The sequence below is a fragment of the Copadichromis virginalis genome, linkage group LG7 (genome assembly GCF_057382275.1).
Source record: "Copadichromis virginalis isolate Kocher_CV1m ecotype Utaka linkage group LG7, C_Virginalis_male_GT1.1, whole genome shotgun sequence".
Lineage (NCBI taxonomy): Eukaryota > Metazoa > Chordata > Actinopteri > Cichliformes > Cichlidae > Copadichromis > Copadichromis virginalis.
The window spans coordinates 23480951-23495358 of record NC_140624.1 but is presented as its reverse complement, the minus strand read 5'-3'; the positions used below and the strand labels follow the sequence as shown (position 1 = coordinate 23495358).

Sequence of the window (14408 nt, the reverse complement as noted above, 5' to 3'; positions counted from 1 at the left end):
TTTCTTCCCTTTACCTTTTTTTTTCATCCCCACTGCTTTTCTTGGATTAAATGAACTGGTTAATTTTGTATCTCCAATCTGGAACATTTGCAATGCAATAATTTGCCAGTCTTATAAATCCATAATTTAGTCACTGGAGAACACAGAAAACATTAAATGTTTATTGTGAGAAAATGTACCACTTTTGAAAAAAGCATTTAGCTTATTTTAAATTGATGGCAGCTCTCAAAAAGGATTGGATGGGGCATGTAGCATCCTTGAATGCCACCCAGTGCACGCTACACTCAACTGCGTGTGTTGCAGATAGTGGGCTTACAGGATGTTACACCCATACCTCTTCTTCACGCTGTGCCCAGCCAGGACCTATGGGCTAAGGCCACCAGAGGCAACCCTTGGGCACCCTCCCCAGGCCTGGCTCCAGGGTGGGGCCCCAGTAACCTTATCCTAAGCAAGGTAAACTGGTTCCATGGTTTGCCTCTCACAGGTTGCCTGATACTCTCTTCATCTGGCCCTTCATCCAGAACCAATTTGCCTTGGTCCTGTGCACCCTCACAAGCCTGTCCTCCACCATGGTAAGGCGGTGATTCACAAGCATCTGACTTGCATGCCTCCTGGCTGGATTCTGGGTGAGGCCCCGGGACATACTGGAGAGATTATATCTCTCAGATGGCCTGGGAACACCTCGGCGTTCGCTTGGATAAGATGGAGAAGGCTGGGTGGAAGGAGGTCTGGGGTTCTCTGCTTAGGCTGCTGCCCTGTGGAAGATTGGTGGGAAATGCAGTTGTTGGAAGGATGTTACATTATTACAATGTTAAACTGATACTATCAGAAGGTGACTGAACTACCATTAAAGAACAATAACAAAACCAAAACATTTAGATCTCTGTGGAATAAAGGTGTGGTATGGTGAAATTAGATACTACTGCACAAATCAAACAAACTACTACAGCCGTCAAAAAGTTCTGAAAATATATTAAAAATTAGTTGCAACTCTGCCTGATAAAGCTGACATGCCATAAGTGTACCCCAAGTAAGCCGTCATTTAAGAGCAGTTTGGGGTGGAGGAGATCTTTGAAGAAGCGTCCCATAGTTCCCAGTGAATATCAGATTTCTTTTTATCAGTTTTTTGCTGTAAAGACCTGTACTACCATGGCAGTAATTTCTCACTGTGAGTCATTATATCTGCCACTAAATACTGCTGGACTCAGATAAACACCTAGAGCACAGATAGAGCTGAGACCTTTATGTGAACCAAGCATGAGGAAACCTGACCAAATGAAAACATCTCTTTCAAAGTGTCTCTCTCTCTCTTACTCAGTTTTTAAGGTTAATCCTTTTGTATGTTTTGCTCTTAAATACCTTTGAGCAAGGCATCTGACCTGTTGTCCTTGTCAGTTCCCGGTGTACGTCTATAGCCGGCGCTGCTGAAAGCATCACACTGACTGACTTTCCTGTGATAAATTAATGGAGGAAGAAAATTTTTATCAAAGTCATCAAAGGCTATTAATGTTTCCAAGGCTACCGTGTTTCTCAAACTGACCCAGCGCTACTCACTCCCCCGCTACCACCACAAAACCAACCACCTCCTAACATTTCTACAGAATTTTGTCATTTTCCGACATTCAGCTCAGCTTTGACATCCCAAAAACCTTGGGGAGAAAAAAGCTCACTGGGTTAGTAACCACGCCCCATCATTGATCCTGACACTACATAATAATCAGTCGAGCTTTTTGCATCCTGGCTCCAACGAAAAGACCGACACACTGAATGCAGAGAACGCTGAGACGAGCAAGCCTGTTCTTTAATAATAATAATGAACCAAACTACTTTAAAAACATCTTTTAAACAATAATAGACGTATTTATGCTTTAACCTTGTAGTCAGACAGGCTTTATTTCCCCCTTTGCTCAGAGCTGAAAGCTCTCATCTGCATAAGCTACATTTAAAATATACAGTATTTTCCACAGTTCTGCTGACTGACAGATGATGAAAGCGGAATATATTACAAAGTGTTTTTGAAGTCTACATCAGCGTTGAAACAGGCGTAATGTTTCCTGGGAGATTGATTCACTTTGAAACTCTTCTCCTTCTGTCATAACTTTGCTTGTATCAGTGTTTTTTCCTATACGCTTACAGGCAGTTTGTTAGCATCAAGCAAAACAAGTTGAAGAGGCAGAAAATGATTTATATGAAAAATTAGCAGTATTAAAAATAATTTAGCCTTTGGCAGATGAAATAAACACTAACATCCTCTGCTTTCTGTACCTACAAATCTTCTCTTACATATTAATGTTTTAACTTGATGTTAATTTCATCAATTCTACATTTAGAAGCTACCGACACCAACCGAACCTCTGGTGCTGGGGCTTTGTAGATTGTACGCTTGACTTGTCAGAGCGCTTTAGACTGTGTGACTCTGGGAGAGAAATGTGGTGATGGTGGTGTTCAAAAGACTGGCCCCATTTTTCACTGTGAGACGCATCCACCAACAGCAAGATTTAGAGCTTTGGAGACAAAAGAGGCGCTTCTGAAAACTCTGCAAGTGTTAGAAGTTTAGGATCAAAGAGCAACGTAGATAGATGACCTGAGAGGCTCTCCTTGAATTTTATTCTTTGATTCTTGGGCTGCCGTTCACCGTACTGTTATTGCACTGCTGGATCTGACCAAAATAGATATCATACAGCCTGAAACTGGCTACGGCCAAGCTTTTGTTAGACTTGTCTCACACAACGTGCAATTAAATTGCAGGATTACTGATATGTCTGTACAGCAGGGGCGGGCAATTAATTTTCTCTCGCATGTGAAACTGGGACTGTTGTGGAGGGCCGCACCAATAAGCTAAATTCAGTTTTGCTCGGTATTCATTTTATCTCTTCATAAACTGCTACTGGTAAGAATAGATGTTACAATTAGGCAACGAAAATGGCACAGTACAAACTGCAACATTTTTTCACTACCAAATCAACATTTCCAAAACCAATTATGAAAATAAATTGCATGTTTTTGTAAAATTTTGAAGACTTGCTATTTTGCTCATAGTTCAGTTACTTTATCTGCAGATTAGGAAATAGGAATAGGAAATGCGATGGACCGTCATGTGAACAGCAAATGTAAGAGCTGCCTTCCATTCTGCATCTGGGAGTCCCACATTATCCTTGCCTTTGTTTTCACAAAGCTCGTGAATTTCTGCTCTCATGTCCCATACTCTTTTTAGCCCAGGCTGAGCCACCTGACACCCGTGTGTTAGCCTACGTCACCATGTTCAGTCTCATTTGCCTCCAAAAGTGCAATAAACGGCCTTTACATATTCAGTGCTCTCCTCACCCTCATGAACAACTTGCATAACACGTCCTAGTGTATTATACAATGCAAAAATATCCATTCATTGCTGGGTTCATTTGAGTAAATCTATCTTTCATCCACTTCAATAGGATGACATTTTTTCTTTTTCACATTTGCAACACCCATTTGTTGTAACACCTGCCAGTTTGTCCCACTGCATGCTGGAACATTCAAATGTAATTATCAAATATAGAATATAATGTGGGTTTAATTCTAGGCTAGGCTAGGACTGAGTTTGTTTTTTGGTCCATGAATTTCTAGTTTCTAGTATTTTATGTGTTAGCACTAATCAGATGTTATCTGTATCGTGCAGTCCATGGAAGCATCATACTAAGAAAACAAGTATACAAGTATCAAGTCATGACATTTGAAGTAAAATGTTTGAGGTCTGAAGATAACATTCGGACCAGAAATATGTAAACTTTTGCTGTTCTGTCATCCTACTTGAATTGTGAGTTGAGACAAAAGCCCCAAAACCTAAAAACAGGTCTAATATGCTGATTGTTTCCAAATTCTTGTCTGTGTATAAAAGTATTCCCTCCAAAACCCAGCTGACATTTTAGACATTCAGAACAAAAGTGAGAACATGTTACAGATTATTAGTGTAACCATAAAACTTGCAGACAAATTCTAAAAACTGTCAATGTGGTTCACCCTCTCTATCATTAACAGACACATTACACTGCATCACATGTGACTTGAGCTTTTTACCGCTCTTTTTGTGGAGCATGTCATGCATAAAAAATGTTGCTGCAGTTAGCCACCCACTTGATGTCATCCCCCACTTAATTATACAAGTCAGGTTTCTAGAGATGAAAGTTTGGGTTGTCATATCTTGTTTTGATAGTTGTTTTTTACTGATACCACCTCTCAGAACTAAAACTTGCATCACCGCCTCCCCGCTATGTTTCCTTCTCTTCGCTTGGTTAAACAAAAAAAATCACAGCTGTCAAAAAAGAAGCTAAACTTCAATTAACACTTTTCTTCCCACTCTTTACTGCAGGTCCTGTGCGTGTCCTTTAGTTTAAATCATAAACTGATCATTTTTGAATGCATTAAATGAATTCAAGTACTTGCATGAAGAACTTGGTTTCATGTCCAGAATAAAATCAGTTAGACGGCAAAACTCGACCAATCTAAACTGGTCTGCCTTGTTTGTGTCAGTGTTAGAATTTAATCCTCAACAATAATCTGAGCATTAGGATTAGGCAGAGACCTTGTTGCCATTTTTTACAACACTTCAGTGATGTTTCATTCCAAGCTGATGATGCTGTGACTTTGTCCCTGTAATATTTCAGCTGTCTGGTGGACTTCTATGACTTCCATGTATTGTGTAGGCATGCAGCCTCAGCTTACAGCTCTTCACCTGTGCAGTTATGTCAATCATAACTAGCTAGCTTTCGCTGTAAACAATACATGGAATGCCACAACTGCTGCTTTATGTTAATTAGGCTGCAGCGCTTTTTCAAGGTGTTTATTCCGCATTTGATGTTGATGCAAACAAAGTTTTGTCACAAAGGCAAATTTTGGTGATCATAATTTACATATGGATGACATACATAGACGCTGAACGTGACAAGTAAGGAAGAAGCAGGGTACAAACATACGTAATGCTGGTTTTATGCTTGCCACGCACCCCCTCCACATCGGTCGCTTTGTGCGGCGCTGCAACATCATCTCACCGTCACTTCTATTTATGCAAGCTGTTAAAATGCACAAAGCTGTTGCGGTATTGTCCTGAGTGACAGGTGTCGCCACAAAGACAATACCACCACATAGGCGCTGATATAGCAAGAGAAAAAGTCAAAAGTTTTCAAACTGTTGCAACATATCCAGTTGTATATCTGAGTTTCTGTACTGGAATATTATTTTTAAAAGGCGGTAAAATATGACTGTACATTCGTGTCTTTCACCCAGCTGTGGCAGTGGTGGCAAGTTACAAATATCAAGAGATGCACGACCGACCGAAGTGCCACAAATACGGTGGTGTACGCCAGAGGATGTGATGTCAAATAAAAAGACCGGCATATTGATGCATAGGCTATAAACAACTTTGTAGTAGCATTTCTATGTGGGTGAGAATTATGTCCTTGGCAGTTCCAGGTATAAGGTGACCGTTATTGTTATTCGTTTGTTTGCCTTTTTGTTTCACTCAAACTAAATTCACTATATGACGAATAAACGCATTTTAGGAAAAGTCATGAATTTTAACAGTGATAAATGATTTTTAAAATTCAAAGGTGTCACAATCACTCCCGTGGCAGTTCGAGTATTAAACTATCAAAATGTATAATCTATTGTGGAAAAAAACAACAACAAAAAGGCTGCTAGCAACACTCTGTGAATGTAAAGTTGCTTTTCCACAGTAACACGCACTCTGTGTCAGAACAGAACAGCTGTTTGGCATAGGCCTGCTCTCCTTGCTTCAGCCTCTTAGTAGCCTAAAATTAACCCCACAGCAAGTCATACACACTGCTGCCACTGTGAGGAGAACAAGTGAAAGAAAGAGAGGGAGAAGCAGAGCGCTGACTGTGTTTTGGTCTGCCGTAATTAGTGACTGAACTCAAGGGACAGATATAAGCTGAAACACTTAAAGTAAAAGTCGTAACATTTTCCTGATTCTTATTTATTTTTTTCTTCTGGCTCTTTCAGGGTGTTTTTTTTTTTGTTGTACAGTTAGCATTTGATTATGACAATAAACCATAAAGACATATGTATAACTGCTAGCTTTATAGTTTTGCTTAAAAACATCTTAAAAACAATGCATATTCAAAAAAAGGTGATTAGCTTATGTGTATCTTGTTACTACCATATTCACCACATCAGAGAGCCACATCATCTCTGTGTGCTGCAACCAAACATGCAGCATGAGCGCATGAATACTCCTTGCAGGTCTTGCAATTGCACATGTTCCCATTCATTTTTAATCACATCTACCCCTCATGTACAACAGCAGGAAGATGGTAACTGTTGGAGTCTAAGAAACTTGCTGGCCGCCTCCACCTTGATGAATAAGTAAACACATCGAACCAGGCAGAGATGCAGTTGGTGAAATTCCCAGCTGGAAGCAAGAAGATTTGCTTTCTTCTGGAAGAAATGCTGTTTACTTGCTGATAATTCCACTGCTCGCACTCTCTGAACTCTATTAACATTTTCCTTTGAGTCTGGATTCCTGCATCAACTTTAATTCTGGCCGGGAGATTCAATTTTAGTGCCTCAATCATACTCAGAGCAACTCTGATTAAAACATATGCAAAAATCTTCTCGGTCTTGACAGTTGCCTTTAAATAAAGTGGCTTTTGCATAACTCTTTATTTACCTGAGTTTCTGATTCAAAGCGCCTGACATGCCTGCTGTGTTGTTAAACAACTACTCTGCCAATCAGCCAGAGATAGAGCAACAGTGGGTTTTTCCTGTTGAGAGATTGTGTTTAGTGTGTCCTCAGTGATTCAAGTGGGCAGAGAGAGTTTTTTAAGGGAATCTCATGCATTAAAAAATTACAAATGTGATAACAGGTGTTGCAAATTTGCTTATTTTTCCTTGGAGATGGGATTAGATTATTGTTAAACAAACTGGTTAGGCTGCTTTCTTTCTGCTAGATTTTAAATATATATATGTTTTAATATATATGTTACTGTTGGTTTTCAGCATTGCATGATATGCTCCATAGACCAATAATCCTGTTTCTCCTTTTTGTAGTCAAATCATAGATAGATAGAGCTTTAAAAACAAATAATAGAACCTTGAAATCGACGCTGTACTTACCTTGCAGCCATGTAAAGATGCAAGTATTGGAGTAATACTGTCTCTCTTTTTGATCCCTGTCAAAATCTTTGCAGCTGCATTTTGAACACGTTGCAGGCAGAACAGACTTGACTGACAGTTGCCTAAATAGAGAGAGTTACAGTAATCAAGACATGACAAAATAAAAACATGGATAACTCTTTCCAGGTCCTTAGATGATAAGATAAGTTTAAGTTTAAAAATGTTTGTCTTGAGTTGGAAAAAACTGCCATGAAACAACTGAGTTTAGTCTTTTGTCCAGCTTGAGAGTAGAACTGAAAATGAAATGAAGGTTTTAAATGTGGAGAGGTACATTAGTTGATTGTGGGCACAAGTTATTTATTATAAGACAGACTTGCGGTTGGCAAAAATTATAATCCAGCAGTTTATGTCACTAAGACAATCTGAAACTTTCTGCAATGTACCATCATCACCTGGCTTCAGAGAGAGATGTTGTTGAGGTCCCTTGTAAGGGATCTCAAAACTGGATTGTAGGTGACAGGTGTAGGTGATTTTTGGCCACCCCCTCTGTTCAAAGATGGTTGTTCACATCGAGCATAGATGGCTTCTTTCACTCCCCTGTCAAACCACCATCTGTCTTCTCTGTCCAAAATGTGAATATTGGCATCCTTGAAAGAGAAGAGGAAAGGAAGGAAGACGAGTTTCTCCAGAACCTTAGACAGAAATGGCAGCTTAGAAATGATAAATCCAAACCAGTTTTTTTAGAAGCGGCTAGACAATAGTTTAAGAGAATGAGGAACAGTCCCTTTGGAGACACTGCTATAACAATAGCGAGGGTGTTGGGGTCAACTGTCTTCACCACATCTCTGAAAAATGGCGTAGGGAACACGTCCAGAGAGGAAGTAGTTGGTTTCATGTGCATGATTATATCAGTAAGATTAGCTAAAGAGACTGGTTTGAAATAAGTGAGAAAAGAAGAGCATGTTTGTGGCTCACAGGGGTCTTGAGATTAGAGCAGAATATTTGCTCTGATATTATAAATTATTTTAGTAATGAACCTCGTGTGTGTGAGGCAGTCTCAGCAATGGCTGTAGTGGCGGGACGCAGGACAGAATTAATTGTGTTAAATAGGACTTTAGGATTACCAGAATTCTTAGTGAGATATTTAGCTCTTTCTGCCTTGATGGTGCGCTAATAGTTATTCAAATAGTCTCTAAACACATTCTACTTTCCTGTCTTACTGCATGAGTGGCATTATTTAACCAAGTTTTAGTTTATACCGTCTGCATTTGAAATGAACGATTGAGTCCATAATGTTGGTGCGAGGTGAACTACAGCATGCAAGTAGCTCATCAGGAATATTGCGATGATTAGAACTTCCATTAATAAAGGAGATGTAGCAAAAGCAGCAGATAAATGGGGAAGGTTGAGACGTTTAGGGTGTATTAAAAAGGGGATGAGGGTTTGTTTAGGTGAGTGAGGAATGGGAATATTGAAGAAAATGAGTTTATGATCAGATGGACACGCATCAAACAAGATGAGGTCTGTGTGTCCTTGCTTGTATGTAGGGCCATTGACAGACTGGGTTAAATTAAATGACTCCAAAGTTGTAAAAATTCAGCAAACTAAGGTTTGGAGGTGTAAATATTGAAGTTACCAAGAATTAGAAGCTTCGTTGTCACAAACGAAAAGTCTGAAAATTCCTGGATGAAATCTTTGATAAGAACACGTCTATACACTAAAGCGCCGAGTACAGGAGAGGACAGATCCGTCACAAACAGCTCTAGTACAGAAGTACTGTAGTCCTTTCTGAGCATCACTCTGCATTCAAAGTGATCTCTGAAAACTGTTGTGGAGGTGGCCTGGCAACATGAGGTTGCTATGAGGTTGCCAGGTCACCTCCACAACCTGTTGTCGGGGAGGTGGTAACCTCGTGTGTTGAGGAAATTACAGTTTTCAGGAGTCAGTTTAACAAAAGGAGCTAAATCACCGGCTGGTAGCCAAATTTCTGTCATAACAAAAGGCGAAACCATAGGAGACAAAGAGGTCATGGAAGGTGAAAGTCTTATTCACCACAGAACTTTCACTGAACACCATTTAAGGGGCGGAGAATCCAGTCTAGTTGAGAAAAATTAGAGACTGTCCAGATGGATGGGACTTGCAGAAAAAGCTTTCCCAAAAAACGAGTAAATGCATGCATAGCGTGGGCTTCAAACGATCCCCAAGGGGGCACAGCACACATAAGTTTAGGGAGGCAGCCGAGTCCTCGTATTTAGACGTAGAAGTTCAGATTTTGAATAGTGAAGCATGTAGCTATTCGCATAAAGGTCCAAGCTTTTGATATGGCTATAAAAACAGCACAGTCCAACAATAAAGCCAAGCAACACTCGGCAAGCATACAGTTAAAAAAGGAGTCATAGTTTCTCCATTTGTTCACACAGCCAGGTTAAACCACATTAGCCAACAAGCCACAGGGCTACGATTAACAAGCCGCTGCCAGAAAAGTAGTTGTAATTACCTGCTTGGCACTATGTATACCACCCACAGCTTGAGAAGCCAGATACTTGAGGTGCGTTAACCAACCAAACAGCAGTGAGGGCTCGTGTTAGGCTGGTGAGTTAGGTGCTCAGAGGAGTTGATTAGCACGATAAACGATACAGCCCAGGTTTTCCAGAGTCAAATCAAAAATAGTGCTCAAGGGCTAAATGGTACGTTAAATACTTTACAGTGAAAATAAAACAAAACCAAATAAACAAACATACAGAGAGCAGCGGCAGAAAGACACAGCAGCATACGCTCACTGCACCACTCACTACGCCTACCTCCAGCTAGTATTTTGGCCTTAACAAGGGCAAGTGGGGGAGTTTTTTCAACAAAGCAAAGGATTTACAACATAGCATTTGTAAACTAGTTTTCTTTAAGAAGAATAAATGATCTCTATTTGTAACAGAATGATTTTAGGAAGAATTAACAGGGTAAATATAATTGTGTCATGGTCCTGGGTCGGTGACCCAGCGCTTTTAGTTTGTTATCATTTTCTAGATGATGATTGTTTAAGTTCTGTGTTATTTTCAATCTGCCTCTGAGTCTGCGTCTGTATCTGTCTGTCTATGGTGTCTCCCCATCTGTTTGTGAATCTGTCTGTTTAGTTCAATGTCTTGTCTGGTTCCATGTATCTGAGTTTCCTGTTTTATTGTGAAGGTCCGCGTCATATGTGAGTGTGATCAATTTACGTTTCCCCTGTCCCGTCAGCCCAGATTCCTCCCAGCTGTGTTGCCCTCCTGTCTCTCAACCCCTGATTACTGGTGTGTGTATTTAAGCCCTGTGTGTTCTCCTGCCTGTTGCCGGTTCGTCTGTGTTCCTCCGTGTCAGTCTGTGTAACTCTGTGTCAGTCTGTTACCCTGTGTTCCACGGTGTCCTGTTCCTAGTCTGCGTCTCTCTGCTATTCATCATCCGTTGTCATATGCTCCCAGGTCTGTTATTTTAGTTCTCCCAGTTTAGGTGTCTTTAGTTGTTTGTTATGCCCCACTGTTTGTTTGCCACTACACCTCTGTAAATAAAACCACCGATTTCTCATCCACTGCCTGCATCTTGGGTCCTCCTTCTATATCCACACGGCTCGCCTCGGCAGCCGTGACAAATTGGGCCTGTGAAAAACTGACCTTTGTATTGAGCTATAGCACAAATTAGTGCAGTACAATGCTTTAACTTTGTAATACTCAAAGCTTGTAAAACCAAGTTACAGCTGAGCGTTATCTTCCAATTTGCATACAGTAAGTTTGAGCTGTCACATGAGAAAGCATCAAACTTCAAACAAAAGATATTCATTTAGACTTGATAAAAGAATTGTTGATGTTCACAGAGCAAGAAATGAATATACAAAGTTATCACAGTGTTTCCAAGTGCCAAGATTGGATCATCATCAAGAAATTCATAGAGAGCAACACAGCACAGAACAAGTCTGGCAGAGATAGGAAGTGAGAGAGTTCAAAGACACCGGAAAAGAAAACTAGTGAGAGATGTGTCTGAAGACATCTGCCGAGACACGAGTGAATGACTTTGCCTAGAAGACAGTCACTATAACCTCACACAGAAATGGGCCGCAAAATTGCAGACCAAGAAAAACTCCACTTCTGCAGAAGAGACACCTTCAAACCAGACTGACGTATGCTAAGAACAACCTGGAGAAAGATCATGGGTACTGGAAGTGTGCCTGTTGGTCAGATGAGATTAAATTGAAGCTCTTTGGTGGTGGAGGTGCTGTTTATATTTGGAGAAAGAAAAAAAGAATACCATCCCCACAATGAGACATGGTGGTGGGATTATTATGCAGTGGGAATGCTTCAGCCCATCTGGAACCGAGAATCTCGTACAGGTGGAGGGAATCATGAAGAAAAAAAGACGTGCAAAGATTTTGAAAAAAACCCTCTAAGTTGCCACTTTGTCTTCCAATATGACCCAAAACTGTCACTTCAAGTAAATAACTACCTCCAGAAAACCAAGGTGAACGTTATGAACTGGGCTGCACAAATCCCACTGAAAACCTGTGATTGAAGTCCAAGTTCCATGATACAAGACCATCAACTCTGAAAGAACTTGAGAGTTTTGCCAAACAAGAATAGGTTGCAGTTTCTCAGGAGACACGTGTGAGACTTGTTGAAAAGTACAGCAAATGACTGCCGGCTGTTATCCAGCAAAAAGAATACACAACTGTTATTATGAAGCAAATAATTACTTTTACCCTCTAGTTTGTATTTTTTGTGAAATAACTTTCTTTCAGTGTATAAACTAAGCTTCCAAAATAAAGCTTGTTCTGTTACTTGTTCTGAAAAATACAAACACGGCTCAAAAAACAAATCTGCAGAAGATCAAAATTATTGGATAAAAAAAGATTGACATGTACAGTATGTATTTTTTCAGCCAGCATGTACACTTCAGTACTAGCTGATAGCAATTCATTTTTGCTAGCGCCCTAAATGGCAATTTAAGAGTAATTTTTTCTTAAGTCACCAATAAAACATACATCCAATTTTTGTGCTTTTTCATTTGGAAAGACAAACATAAAACAAAGACGCCAGGTGTCCCCGTAGTCTAATTTTCAAAGTAATTCCTACCATAAATGAGTCTGTGTAGTTTTAGTATGGTGACCACGGTGTATACAGACTCCTCTGTAAATAAAAACTCAAAGTTTAAAAAAAATTACTTGCGTAACATTTATCAGTTGAATATATTAGAAAACTTCATTTAAAAGAATCATTGAAAAACATGCGATGTGAAAACACTAAAATGTTCTCCCTTCATCAAAAGCTTTCCTGATGCCTGTTTTCCCGACACACCCACACACTCCAACCCACAAACACACAGCAGCTCAGCAGTGTCCGTGTCAGTTCATGTGCTGCCCTGGTGTCAACAGGCAAATGAACAATGGTGTTTACCAAATGGCTTTGTTGTTCAACACGCAGGCTTATTAAAATGGCATCTCATTACAGGCGCTGAGCAGCAGTTTTAAGAGATTATTTGCATTCTGTGAAACCACGTTCTCTTCATTATTATTCCGCATTGCATATGGATTTTCTGTGACCATAATAGCTGTTGATATTCATATTACAGGAAGCTTAGGAAATGGGTAGGGAATGAGGCAAAGGCGGAGCTGCGATTGTGTACACACAGATGCAAAATTTTAAGCTTTCTTGCTTTTGACATTTCTGCTGCTAAACTAATGAAATGTCCAAGAATTTATCTTCCACTGATCTTCTGTCAAGCAGAGGTTAGCAAAAAGCACAAGATTCGTCTAGTAGCTGTTTTGTAGCTTTCAGTAAATTCCACTGATCTTCATAATTATCTTCAGTCAGCCATAAACGCTTGACGTTCAAACTTCAATGCTGATCCCAGAACACAATCACATCCTCTTATCTGCAATAGAGCATTTGATCGTATCTTACAAGCTCAGTCTTTTCTCTCAAGACAAATTACAGCATCAGTCAATTCAGAAAATGCACCCGCACATTTTTTTGCATCTAAATGAGAAAAAAAAATTTTGGGGGGGGGGTTGTAGGAGTAATGTCTGACCGGATTGTTACATAGCAACAAATTCTGCACGGATAGTTGCTTGTGGTGGATGAATGAGAAGCTAATTATCATTTTACTGATTTTGCTTTAACCTCCTAGGACCTGGCGTCCACATATGTGGACATCACATTTTGGGAGGTCTAAACCAAAATACTTAATTTTTCTCTACAAGGGCCTGATATCCACTTACGAGGACATTATACTGCTACTGTTCGATCAAAATTTGAAACGAATGTCCTCATATGTGGATCTCATTTTTCTCAGAGGTAAAAATTAGGTAAAGAAAAAAAATTGGTAATTCTTTGCTTTTACATTCATCGGGTCTCAATCGACCCAAATAGCAAAGAAAAATTAAAAATGCATGCCATGAAAGAGTTCGGGTCTTAGGAGGTTAAAGTCAGACACAGTTCTCCGTGTTTTATTTCATACGAATTGTCAACCTGGTGTTATCATGATAATGATCATTGTATAACCCTGACAGTATGTCTTGCTGTGTTGTTTTTGTGGCTACATTTACATGTCGTGCCAAACAAAATCTTTGAAACAGCTGACTTGAATGAGATGCTGTCATCTTGTCTATAACATTGTCCAAATGTATGTGTGCATCAGTGCCTACATCCTATTAACTGTTAATTGGCTTGGTCTGTTTATGGAAAACAATCCTAACAAGGAATTTGGAGTGTGTTGACCTGAGCTCACTAATGACGTAGAAACCATTGTCTAATTAAATTCAGAAAATACGACCAAATGAGCTCTGATCTTTGGTGCTTAGCACTAATATGGTAACCTCTAACTTAAAACCAAAAACAAAACAAAAAACAGCAAAGACAAATATGACATAACTGAGTATTCAAAATCGCAATCAATAAAACAAAACAACACATTCAATTTATTTATATAGCACCAAATCACAACAAAAGTCGCCTCAAGGCGCTTCATAGATACAAAGAAAAACCCAACAATCATATGACCCCCTATGAGCAAGCACTTTGGCGACAGTGGGAAGGAAAAACTCCCTTTTAACAGGAAGAAACCTCCGGCAGAACCAGGCTCAGGGAGGGGCGGAGCCATCTTCTGCGACCGGTTGGGGTGAGAGAAGGAAAACAGGATAAAAGACATGCTGTGGAAGAGAGACAGAGGTTAATAATAGATATGATTCAATGCAGAGAGGTCTATTGATCACATGGCATCACCGTGGCTACATCTGTCTTTTAAACTCAGTGGTTAGTATATTAGTACCTGCTTTGCAGGTA

At 39.8% G+C, this 14408-nt stretch overlaps 1 protein-coding gene across 2 annotated transcripts in view; it reads left to right on the top strand.

The window, feature by feature from the left end:
- Nucleotides 1-14408, top strand: part of LOC146705052 (alpha-1,3-mannosyl-glycoprotein 4-beta-N-acetylglucosaminyltransferase C-like) — a 95515-nt gene that overhangs the window by 51736 nt on the left and 29371 nt on the right. The gene's annotated exons all lie outside the window — the stretch shown is intronic.